This window comes from Erinaceus europaeus, chromosome 2 (assembly GCF_950295315.1).
Source record: "Erinaceus europaeus chromosome 2, mEriEur2.1, whole genome shotgun sequence".
NCBI classification, from domain to species: domain Eukaryota; kingdom Metazoa; phylum Chordata; class Mammalia; order Eulipotyphla; family Erinaceidae; genus Erinaceus; species Erinaceus europaeus.
In genome coordinates, this window is record NC_080163.1 from 120,427,881 (window position 1) to 120,441,047 (window position 13,167).

At 47.7% G+C, this 13,167-nt stretch overlaps 1 long non-coding RNA gene across 2 annotated transcripts in view; it reads left to right on the forward strand.

The window, feature by feature from the left end:
* Positions 1-12,290, forward strand: part of LOC132536736 (uncharacterized) — a 236,820-nt gene extending 224,530 nt beyond the window's left edge. For both annotated transcript variants that reach the window (XR_009548237.1, XR_009548238.1), the window contains exons 3-4: positions 4,324-4,444; positions 11,661-12,290. This is a non-coding gene — a long non-coding RNA (uncharacterized LOC132536736). The remainder of the gene's footprint in view (positions 1-4,323; positions 4,445-11,660) is intronic.
* Positions 12,291-13,167: the final 877 nt, after the last annotated feature.

A 13,167-nucleotide genomic window follows, 5' to 3' on the forward strand; every position in this document is an offset into this window, starting at 1 on the left:
GGAGATGGGAGGAAGAAAGTGTGTGACTCCTTGCAGGGAAGTGTTAGGCGTGGATGTGTTGCTGTAGAGATGAGCGCTTTCTATTCCAGGGAACTCAACTTGAGGAATTTGTGCCAGGGGAATATGGAGACCAGTGTGCAGTGGGGGTCAGTGAAATAGCTCACCCAGATAAATGCACCTGCTTTGCCATGTGTTTCAGGAGCCCAAGGTCTAGCCCAGGCCCTCACCACAATGGAAGAAGCTTCCTGCTATGGTCTTTTCCTGTCTCCCCATCTCTGCCTGTCTCTATTTGAAAAAATCAACCAGAGCCAGTAAAGCCCTGAGAACAACATTTTTTTTAAGTGTGTAGAGGGTCAGACAGTAGTACACAAGGACCAGTAGAACACAAGGACCCAGGTTCAAGTCCCCAGTGCCAACCTGCAGAAGGGGAATGTCACAGCAGTGCAATGCTGTAGGTGTCTTTCTTTCTGTTTCTCTTCTCTCTCTTTTTCTCTATTTTGCTGTCTCTATCAAAAAGAAGGAGAAGCAGGAGGAAGAGGAAGAGGAAGAGGAGGAGAAGAAGGAGAAGAAAAAAGGAGGAGAATGAAGAGGAGGAAGAGGAGGAAGAGGAGGAAGAGGAGGAGGAGAAGCAGCAGCAGCTCCCACTGGGAATGGTGGGGTCATTGTGCAAGCACCAAGACCCAGTGATAAATCTGGTCGCAAAAACATAAAATAAAAATAAACAAATCTTTAAAAAAATATGTGGCAAATGTTCACTGTGGTACTATTTATTATCATTTGTAAAAGGAAAACATAGAAAAAGTCTGACTGCCACCACTGGGGGTGTGGAATCTACCCACCCACTCACTCACTCACACAGAGAGTAGGACACACTGAGAAATGTGGGGTCATCCTGGAATGTGATCACACAACCTGAGGTGACACTTCCCACTCCACTCCAAGGTTGTGTGGTGTCACCTATTAGATGACATGCAGTCACCCACGGGCAAATGTGAATGAAATGCTCTTAAATGCTGCGTGACTGCGTGTCACCGGGAGGAGTCCATCAAGGTAGCAAGGGAACCTGCTTCTGTTTCTGCAAATCAATACCAGCTGCCTTTTGTGGGAGTGATGCACACAAATGTTTCTTGACATCTTTCCACAATGATGTTTCTATTTATTTAATTTTTTAATTTTATTTTCAATTGTATTGAGGGGTTAATGGTTTACGGTATAGTCTTTAACATACACACAAAACCTCTCATCTCCCCTTGATTGGTGTCTAGGAGACACAACGGGACCCCAATATGTCTTCATCCTGTCCCTTCCACTACTGCCTCAGAATCTTTTATTTTGGTGTAATATAACATACTCATTCTCAAGTTTCACCTATATTTTCCGGACAAACGCTAGAAGAAGAAGAACCTATATTTTCCCTTACTGTTTTTTGTTCTTAAGTTCTGCCTATAAATGGAGATCATTCAGTGTTTTTTTTTTCTTCTCTTTCTAGCTTGTCTCACTCAACATGATGTCTTTGACTTCTGACTGAGCTACTGACCTCATCATTTTAAATGCCTGCATAGTACTCCACTATGTATATATACCATAACTTCTTTAGTCATTCATCTGTCATTGGGCATATGGGTTGTTTCCAAGTTTTGGCTATTACAAACTGCTACTATGAACATTGGTGTGCATAGGTCTTTTTAGATAAGTGTTTTTATTTTCTTTGGGTAAATCCCTAGGGGATGAATTGCAGAGTCATAAGACAGGTCCATTTCTAGAGATCTGATGATTCTCCAGACTGTTTTCCATAGGGATTCGAACAACTTACATTCCCATCAGCAATGTAGGAGTGTCCCTCACAATGATATTTCTAGCTGAAGAGGTTCAAGTGATCACTAGTTATTTCTTTATATTTGGATAATGTCTTGCAATTTTCATAAAGGAATATTTATTGGTTTTAAGTTGCATGGATATTGAAATCCCTGGCTGAGCCCAGCAGATGTCCTCTGGGCTGTCACACCATGAATGACCCACCTAGCAAGATGACATTCCAGGGCAGGAACTGCTCAGCTGGCTGCCAATGACAGCTGACGGATGGCAGAGCCCCTGGCCTATCTGGACTGATGGGCTGATAACCCTGTGCCGCCTGGCCCACTGAGGACCACAGGGTTGGCTGCAGGCCTCAGCCTGGTCTCCCGAGAGTAAACAGGAAGCAGGCCAGGCCCAGAGCTGGGGGTTCTGCACGGGTTCCTTGCTCCACAAGGGGGAAATTCCCAGGAAATTCTCCAGAGTCCTGAGCAAGCTCCTGAATTCTCTTCAGAGGCGGAACAGGGAGACACAACAAGACGACAGAGACAGAGAGAGACCAGCAGAGACTGGGAGAAACAGGATGGTGGCCCCTTTGGCTTTGCAGGGTCCTTTCTCAAGAGATAAGGAGAGCCAGGCACGCATAAATAGGAGAAAACTACTGAGTTAATGCCCCTACGTGTGGGGGCCCTGGCTAGCCCCTCACTGTCAACCACAAATTTGATAACACCCTCTGTCATTAATTAGAGCTGCCCAGCCTCTGCCTCCTCCCCTCCTAGGCAGTGGACATTGGCAAACAGAACCCCATCTGCTCTACTCAGCACAGGGGGCTCAGAGGAGACTGACAGGGACCATGAGCACATCACAGCAAACGTTAAAACGCCACATCACTACCCTGCAGTTCTACAGTTGCTTTTGAGTTAATCACACTCAGCCCCAGATTACTTGAAGTTGGAAAATCATCACAGAAAGTGTCTTTAAAATGCTCTGAAACAATCTTGTGGAAAGTAATCTGTCAGACCCATCTCATTTTTCATCCATTCATCTACCCCTCCTACCCTCTTTCCATTTATTTGCAATTTTTAAAAAAAAATCAGATTCTTCCTATGTTCCAGACTGTTCTCTGTCCCAGAAGATAACAGTGCAGTAAACACAAGATGCAAATCCCGCCTGCTTGGGGTTTGTTTGCTACAGGAAACAAAGACCATGAATGGGAAATTTGTGAAAGACGTCCCTACCCAGGCCAGAGCTGCTATGGCAGGAGTGGTCCCAGAGCTTTGGGAGAGGCTGTCAGGGGTGGTGGCACTCTGCAGAGTGGGGGAGAGGTCCAATGCTTGGGGAAGCACAGAGCTGAACCCCAAGGTCTGGGCTGATGCCCTGGCAGCCAGGTACTGAGCACATACAGATGCCCAAATTCTGGAGGCAGAGCCCTGTAGCAGGGAAGGGGACTGCTTTGTTTGTTTTTTATCATTGATTTAATAATGATCAGCAAGACCATAGGATAAAAAGAAGTATAATTTCACATAATTTCCACCACCAGAGTTCCATATCCCATCCCCTCCATTGGAAGCTTTCCTATTCTTCATCTCTCTGGGACTATGGACTCAGGATCATTATGGAGTGCACAAGATGGAAGGTCTGGCTTCTGTAATTGCTTCTCCACTGGACATGGGAGTTGGCAGGTTGATCCTTATCCCCAGCCTGTCTCTATCTTTCCCTAGTGGGGCAGGGATCTGAAGAGGTGGTATTCCAAGGGACTGCTTTTTAAACTGCTGTCTTTGTCAAGTGAGGTGCCCAAGGGTTTGTGTGTGTGTGTGTGTGTGTGTGTGTGTGTGTGTGTGTGTGTGTGTGTGTGTGTGTGTGACAAAAATCAGAAATCATCTATTTGGCCCTCAAATTGGATGGACTAGTATCCAAGTATTATAGGGGTTTCCCTTATTTTTCACCACTGTTACTATACATTGTTTGTGTAAGTAACATTTTAATATTATTATCACTATTATTATTATTGCCAGCAGGGTGTTCACTGAGGCTCTGCACCAGCATACTTCCTCTACTCCTAACAGACTTAAAGGAAAAAAAAATTGAGCTAGAGGGTTAAAGACACAGAAAGAAGGAGTGTTACCATGAGAGAGACCAGAGCACTGCTCCACTGCTCATGACGCTCCCCCCATGCAGGTGTTCCCATGTGATGGCCAGAGGCAGGGACCCAGGTCTTTGCACATGGGAAAGTGTGTGCTGTACTGTACTATGTCATAACCCCTTTCATGTTTTTAAATCATAGGCTGAAAAGAGCAATTCTCTCTATAATGACAGTAGCAAAAACCCAACTAACTAGGAATCATTCATTCATCTTCCTGTATGCCTTGACTTACTAAAGTATTACCAACCCCCTCCCCCTATTTTATCAAAAAGGAAACTGGTGTGGGTTCAGAAACTTGCCCAAAGTCACACAGCTGGCGAAAGGCAGAGCTGGGCTTTGATCCCAGACCTCAGGCTCCTCTAGTCATCTGATTAATCCCTTTCCCACAGGGTCACCAACTACAGATGAAGTTGTGGGTGACAGCAGGAGCCTGTCCCTCCCTTGCATCAGCTCTGCTGGGTCCTCAGTGGCGTTATCTCAGGTCCACACATCACCAGTGGCCCCAACCTGGTGAGTAGAGGTACAGAGTGACACTGAATGGTTGAGGGGTAAAGGAATCCTTTTGCTCTGCTGGTGGGAATGTTAATTGGTCCAACCTCTGTGGAGAGCAGTCTGGAGAACTCTCAGAAGGCTAGAAATGGACTTACCCTATGATCCTGCAATTCTTCTCCTGGGGATATATCCTAAGGAACCAAACACACCCATCCAAAGAGACCTGTGTTTATAGCAGTACAATTTGTAATAGGCAAAACCTGGAAGCAACCCAGGTGTCCAACAACAGATGAGTGGCTAAGAATATATATAATTAATTAAGAAGATGAATTCACCTTCTTCACCTCAACTTGGATGGAACTTGAAGAAATCATATTTAGTTAGATAAACCAGAAAGAGAAAAATGAATGTGAGAATATCTTACTCATATGCAGAGCTTAAGAAAACAAGAACAGAAAGGGGAAACAAAGTAAAACTTGGGATGACTTGGTATATTGCACCAAAGCAAAGAACTCTGGGGAAGGAAAGCAGGGAGAGGGATAGGGCTAGAGAGTGAGAGTGGAGAAGGCTAAAAACTTAAAAAAGGAAATAAATAAATCTAGGATCCGATGGTGGCACACTAGGTAGAGAGTACACATTACCATGCACAAGGACCCAGATTCAAGTCCTCTGCAGGGAGGAAGCTTCATGAGTAGTGAAGCAGTGTTGCAGGTATCTTTCTTTTTTCTCGCCATCTATCTCCCTCCCTTCTCAATCGTTTTCTGTCCTATCAAAAAAATAAATGGCCATTGGCAGCAGTGGACTTATCATGTAGGCATCAAGCTTTAATAATATCCCTAGTAGCAATAAAAAAATAAATTAAATTTAAAAAAAGAAGAAGAAAAGAAATCCAACCTAGTTTTTCTACCAGGAAGAGCTAGCTTGGGTGACCCAGCATTTAAACCCTGTGACCTGCTAGAAGGGTTTAACTCTTCTGTCCCCCCAGGAACGCAGGCTCCAGGCAGCCTCCCCCTTGTCATTTGCACAGCTCCCAAGAGAAAATCCATCAGGGCTATTTACTGGAGCCTTCTCCACTGCACAAAGGGTGACCTCAGAGCCTGGCAGCCCACCGGTGCCACTGAGGAGGCTCTAAGCCCACTCCCAGTGATCCTGTGATGCCAGTTAGTGAAGCTGATAGCTGGGGGGGGGGTGTGATCCACCCCCCTATTCCCCTCCCCCTGAGATCCACCCAGGTCTCTGGATTGCATTAAGCTGCATAAATAACAAGTCTGTTGTCAGATTTCCCCCTGGTGAGGAAAGGGCGGCTGGGGAAGTCAGCAGGTCAGGACCTTCGTGTTCCTCAGCGGGAGTCCAACGCCTCCCCCGCAGGGTCTGAGAGGAGGTCTGTGTCTTGCTTGCACTGGGCCCTGACAGGGGATGGGACTCCTGTGCACCACCGTGGTGAAGCGCTGCTTGTTTTATAGCCGGCTGCTTTTGCGTCTGCTCATCGGAGAACATCTGGTGGGAAAAGCAGAGGGGCCAAGTGGAGTCTGCCAGGCTGGGGCCATCCCCCCGTGAGACAGCACCCTGGCTCCTGTGTGCCTCAGTTTCCTTGGTGGTGAAAGAGTGGAGCCTCCCTGACGCTGGCTGATGGCGGGAGTTACTGTGAACTGATGTGGGCATGACCCCAGGGGTCCAGCAGACCCTGAAGCTCCAAAGACACACAGGGACTCGATTTTCCACAGGAGCTTGCTGTGGGCAGTGGTGCAGGACAGCACAGGAGTGCCTGTGTGTGGGGGTTCCAGGCTTCTCCTCAGCCTCCCTGTTTCACCAGGTGCCAAGGAAGAGCACTGACCCTCCCTGTGACATGTGGCTGTTCTTTCCCCTTTCGTGTGACTACAGTATATTTTAGTATGCTTTTGTTTGTTTTTAAATCTATTTATTTTATTTTTTAAGTTGAGAGAGAGAGAGAGATACAGAGAGAGACCAGATCACTGCTCAGCTCTGGCTAATGGTGGTCCTGGAGATTGAACTTGGGATCTCAGAGCCTCAGGCATAAACGTTTTCTGTATAACTATTATGCTGTTCCCCCAGTTGTTTGTTGAGACATGGAAGGAGGGGTGGGGGAGGTGGATGGCACCCCCTTTGTGAGCTGGGTGCTTAGGCTTTCTCCCTTCTTTTTTCCCTTTTCTGATTTTATTTATTTGATAGGACAGAGAGAAATTGAGAGAGAAAGAGAAGATAGAGGAGAGAAGCCTCTTCTCTGCAGGTGGGGATGAGGGCTTGAATCCATGTCCTTGTGCATGGTAATACGTGCACTCAACCAAGTGCATCATCACCTTGTCCCAGATGCTTCAGCTTTCTAGAACAATTAGCTGAATCTTTGCAGACAAGATTGCTAGAGGCCATTTCACAGATGAATACATCGAGGTCCCAGAAGATCTACAGATAAGCCTGTTTTAATCAGACACTCACTCTAGGGACAAGTCCTGACTGGTGGAGGGAGTTGCTGCTCCTCGTGTCCATGGCAACAGAATAGTTTCTCTCCACCCTGGAAGTCCAAGGTTCACCCCAGGAGAGGAACTTCAGCCGTCCACAGTCTGCTGGGGCTTTGCTGTGTGACTTCATTTGATTTTTAGTACAGCTCTGGGGTTTAGATACTGCCTCTGCCCATCTATCAGATGAGGAAACTGAGTACTGATATAACTAGAAGAGGTCTCAAGGGGCACCAGGTCTTGGGGGTCACAGATGAGCAGATTCTCACTCAGTGTCACTTTCTGGGAGTTTCTGAGGTAGATATTTAGATGGAGCCCTGGCCAGAGTTCCCCGAAGCATCTCCATCCCATTCCTCTGGCTGGTTCTTTGAGACCCTCTCACCTCCTTGTCCCCTGTCTCTCTGGAGCACAAGGCTTCTGTTCTCAGTGTTCTTTGCTGTGTCCTTAGAGTCCAGACCAAGGACCCCTCATAGTAGATGCTCACAAAAGTTGGTCTAGGTGGAGAGAGAAGAAGGGGCAGAGAGAAGAAGGTGGAGAGAAAAGAAGGGACAGAGGACATCGTTCAAAGGCTTTTCTTACCACCACTTGTCCCCAAACTCAGGACCTGCCATCACGTGAGAACACAGGGAGCTGCCCACCTCCTCTGACCTGCCGGACTGCCCCTGAGAGGAGGTTCAAAGCCTGTCTACCACTAATAGATCAAGTCTTCTTTCAACCTCAACAGCCCCTCCACAAACCAGTCATCTAATGAAGATGGATGGCCAGCATGTGGGGAGCAGAGGGGCCGCTGAGAGACTGCACCCCAACTTGGGCAGGGGTCAGGGTGTCCATGTGATGCTGCTCTGTCTGCTCAGGCTGCACCCCTTCCTCCCCTTAGGGTACTCCACTTTTCCCTGGTAAATCTCGTGATTCTGAGGAACAGGCCCTCCGCCTGCACTGGCTTCACTAGGATCCCATGCTACCCCATGGGGACCAGCAGCCTTAATTCGCTGGCTCCCCATCAGGGGGTGTTCTGGTGCTGGGGACCCTGCAAGAGACAGAGCAGTAGACCTGGGGCCCAAGCTCCACCTGAGGTGGGGGCTTAAAAAGAGGAACAGGGTTCCCTGACAACTTTCTCCAATTTCCTGTCACCCCATGTCAAACCCCAGAAGTGTGTGTGTGGGGGAAGGAGGTTGGTCCTCAGGGGGAACACCTATTAGCTGTGTCTCACAGAAGCCTATCTCTAGCTGAAGATGTGGTTCTGGGTTTGAAGGTCATGCAAAGACAATGGTTCACATTCAGGATGCTGCTCTGTTGCCTTTGAGCAGAGGACCCCTTCTGCCCAGCCCAGCTTATGATGGTCTATGGGTGTGTTGCAGACCAGTGACTGGAGGGGAAGAGTGGTAACTCACGTTCTGTGAGCAGAGAGGGAAACTGAGACCTCCAGGGACTCTCACAGAGCATTTGACCTGCCTCACTGTAAAGGAGAACATGACCTGGTTGAAGGACTTCAGTGTGGGCCCAGAGTCTACCCAGGTCAGCAATGCTCAGGTGTTTCTAGAAGCTTTTGCAGATCCCTTGCACAGAGGATGGATGCACTGGTGAGGCCAGGGCAGTCTGTGTGTGCGTGCAGTGTGGGCAGGCCAGGCAGGCGTGCCTGTGTGGTCCAGGGGGTTCATGTGTGTGGTCTGCCACCAGCCCTGCGCCGATCATCTGTCCAAAGGCTGCTAACTGCCGCCCGATGACCAGTCTGTTTACTTTAGGCCTGTCTGCACCAACTGAGCTCTGAGCGAGGGAGCGCTGGCTCCTTCCAGCTGGAGCTCCTCAGGGGGAGCTGGAGAGGGTGGAGGGAGGAGCAGGGAGGGACTGGAAGAGAGAGCAGAGAAGGAAGGTGGTGTCTGGGTTGTGGCCAGGCTGTGATGGATCCTATAGAAATCAAGACAACCCCTTGGAGGCCATCTCAGCCCCATCCTTTCCCCAGAACCTTCCCAGCTCCCCCTTCACCCCCAGCACCACTGGGTGTGGTGAAGGGTTGAATGCATGAGAGTGTCTGGTCTGGAAGTCTATGCATGTGTGTACATGTGCATACATAAGAGGGTGACTGGCTGCGTGGGAGCCTGGGAGGCCCTGGGAGGGCCCCAGGACCCTCAGAATCTGTCCATCACAGGCAGAGACCTCCAGCCTCTGTGGGCCTCACAGGAGTGTCCGGGGGTGTGGGGGTGAACGTCCTCTGTAGGTAAACATGCCGCAGCATGTGCTGGGGGCTGGATTTATAGCCTGCCAGCAGCTGTGCTCCCAAAGTGCAGATGGCTGCATTCAGGGGATTTCCCTCTCTGGATCTGGACAGCCTGCAAGCTGGCCCTCAGGTCCCCAGCTTCCAGTTCTCACCGATGATTGGCTCCTTCTCCATATGTATTTTCTATAAATCAGCTCAAGTAGGAGATAGAGGGAAGAAGGTTAGAAAAGAGAGAGAATGCCTTTTCTTGAACTGAAAAGAAGGTTCTGGAAGGTCAGCTAGGGTTCAGTGGATATCAGACTAGAACTCTGTTTTAGGAAGGTACATTCTGGCCTGGCACAACTGCTCAACTGGGTGGTTCCCCCAAATTGGAGGAACCTTCAGTGGTATAGTCTCTCTCTCTCTCTCTCTCTCTCTCTCTCTCTCTCTCTCTCTCCCCTACCAGAGCACTGCCAACTCTAGTTTGTGGTGGTACCAGAGATTAAACCTGGGACCTCAGAACCTCAGGCTATAACCACTATGTTTCTTTTTCTTTCTGAAAATAAATAAATCCAGAACACTGAAGCTCCAGAAACAATAACAAAACAGAAAGGAAGTTCTGCACCAGAGTTAGTTCACTCAGTAGGGCACATGCTTTACCATCCTCGAAGTCACGATTTTAAGCCCAGGTACAGCATGGGAACACCATGGCACTGGAAGAAGCCCTACAGATGATACTTTTTTTTTTCCACTAAAAAGCACCTTGTAGAGCATTTTGACAGATTACAGTTACTTCCAGCCCCCTCTGTTGGGGTACACAGAGAGTCAGGCACTGGGGCCCTGTGCCTCAGGACAAACCAGTTGTCTGACAGACCCACAGATAACTTCATCAGGCAGCTTGATTCACAAAAGAGAATCAGGCAGTTTTCCTAACTGAAGGAAAGTTCACACAACAAAAAGTTAACCATATTATTGTTATTATTTTTTAAAGGAGAATTTAAAAATACTTTATTGGAAGTCGGGTGGTAGCACAGCAGGTTAAGTGCACGTGGCACAAAGCACAAGGATCTGCTTAAGAATCCAGGTTCGAGCCCCCGGCTGGCTCCCCGCCTACAGGGGAGTCGCTTCACAGGTTGTTAAGCAGGTCTGCAGGTGTCTGTCTTTCTCTCCCTTCTCTGTTTTCCCTTCCTCTCTCCATTTCTCTCTGTCCTATCTAACAATGATGACATCAATAACTACAACAACAATAGAAAAAACAAGGGCAAGAAAAGGGAAATTAAATAAATAAAAAGAAAAAAATATATAGTACTTTATTTATTGTTTTAATGAAAAAGAGATACAAACAGAGAGATGAGGGAAGGGCACTGAGACCCCCAAAGCACTGCTCAGCTGGCAACTGAACCTGGGACCTCAGAAACTCAGGCATGAAAGTCTTTTGTGGGAGTTGGGTGGTAGCACAGCGGGTTAAGTGCATGTGGTGCAAAGCTCAAGGACCAGCGTAAGGATCCAGGCTCGAACCCCTGGCTCCCCACCTGCAGGGGAGTTGCTTCATAAGCGGTGAAGCAGGTCTGCAGGTGTCTTATCTTTCTCTTCCCCTCTCTGTCTTCCCCTCCTCTCTCCATTTCTCTCTGTCCTATCCAACGATGATGAGATAAATAACAACAACACAACAGCAAGGGCAACAAAAGGGAAAATAAATAAATATTAATAAATAAATAAATTCTTTTGCATAATCATTATGCAGTCTCCAGCCTCTACTATATTACTTTTGTTATAATCCCTGGGGCTTCAATGCTCCAAGCTAACTTTTTTTCAGATAGAGACAAATGGGTAGGGGTAGACAACATAATGGTTATGCAAAGAGACTCTCATGCCTTAGGCTCCAAAGTCTCAGTTTCAACACTCCCCCAGCCCCCCTCCCCCCATACCACCATAAACCAGAGCTGAGCAGTGCTTTGGGAAAAGTGAGAATGAGAGAGAGAGAGAGAATAGCACCAAATCTTTCCCAGTGCCATAGAATGCTCACATAGGGGGCTGGGCACAGAGGGTTAAACACACATGGCACGAAGTTCAAGGATCCTGTTTTGAGCCCCCGGCTTCCCACCTGCAGGGCGGTCACCTCATGAGTGGGGAAGCAGGTCTGCTGGTGTTTATCTTTCTCTCCCCCTCTCTGTCTTCCCCTCCTCTCTCTATTTCTTTCTGTCCTATCCAACAACAATGACAGCAATAGCAACAATAATAATGACAACAATATTTATACACCTTTTCCATATTTGGGGGCTACTCTCTTTGCTGATCCAACTTTCTGGCCCTTTTTGCAGCCATGACATCATCTCCCCAGACAATAACTTGGGCTCACCTGCATATCAGATGTCAGGCTCAGAAACAAACAAACAAACAAACAAAAGCACAAGTATAGTCATGGGCCCTTTGGAATATAACTAAAATAGGCCTACTAACTATCTACAAAATGGACACCCCCAAATCTTCATCTGCACTATTCCAGCTTTTAGCCTCATGATTAGTTAACAACTTGCTTGGCTTTATATGTTAACTCTTTTTTCAGCCACCAGGTTCCAGATGCTACTGTGATGCCAACCAGACTTCCCTGTGTCCTGGAGCCTCACTTCCCCAGAGCCCTGCCTCACTAGGGAAAGAGATGGGCTTGGAGTATGGGTCAACCTATCAAAGCCCATGTTCAGCAGAGAAGCAATTACAGAAGCCAGACCTTCCACCTTCTGCATCTCATAATGATCCTGGGTCCATACTCCCAGAGGGATAAAGAATAGAAATGCTATCAAGGGAGAGGAGGAGATACAGAGTTCTGGTGGTGGGAACTGTGTGGAGTTGTACCCCTCTTATCCTATGGTTTCTGTCAGTGTTTCCTTTTTATAAATAAAATTTTTTTTTAAATAGTGACAACAATAATAAACAACAAGGGCAACAAAAGGGAAAAAATAGCCTCCAGAAGCAGTGGATTCTTAGTACAGGCACCAAGCCCTAGTGATAACCCTGGGGGGCAAAAAAGAAAAAGAAAAAAGAAAGAAAGAAAAAGAATGCTCACATAGTGTGCCAAGGGCTTGAACCTCCTGGATCATGCACAAGAGAAAGCAGGAACCCTTCCAGGTGATCTATCTTGTCAACCCCAGACGACGAACCATTGTAAAGCATACAGCTTTGTAGAATTTAGCATATTGGCAGTGTTAGCAATCACCGGCTCTAAGTCCAAAACTTCTGTAGCACCTCAGAAGGAAATTTCACGTGGGAGTACCCCAGTAGCCCCCAGTAGCTATACTCTGCTCTGTCTCCATGCATTGACATGGAAAAGCAGGTATTTGTTCACTGCAAGTACTAGCTGGGGGGTGGAGGGGGGAGCTGTTGTGCTTTTTTGCTTCTAGTTCTGAAGAGAGAACATGTTGGTGTAGAACTTCTTTGTTTTTTACTCAATATTTTATACATAAACACCACTCCCACCACCAAAAGACTGTGTCCCATCCCCACCACCCACCCCTGCCTCCTCCACCCCACCCCCCACCCCCACCCCCGCCGCACCGGGAAACCCAATGGCCACCCTAACCACATCCAAAGTATAGAAAAGAGATATTTGAAAAGTTGCCCCTCCTGATTTATAGTCCTAAGTAAGTGCAGACAGCATTTGAGCCCCCCCCAGCCCTCCCCAGCCCCAGGCATCTCTCTGTATAAACACTGGTACAACACACCCTTTTAAAAGCTGCTGGGATCATACGAGACTGCTCATTTGGAACCTGAGTTTTTTAAGCTAACAATGTGTGTCAGGGACGTATTTCCATGTCAGCACACACGGTGCTCTGATAGCTTGACTGTCTGCCCTGAGCCCCTTCCTGCAGACAGGCTGGTTTCATGAGTCCCCTGGGGAAGGGTGATTACTGTGAGAGTCCAATCTTCATTCAAGTGGATTGACGTGCTTGGCCTGTGTTAACTGATTGGATTTAGGGGGCTTGCTCAGGGGCCCTGCAATGTTGAGAGAGGATTTCAGAATCGTAAGGAAGAATTCAGGACTTAACCTTGACAGAGAGACCAGAGTGCAATGCAGA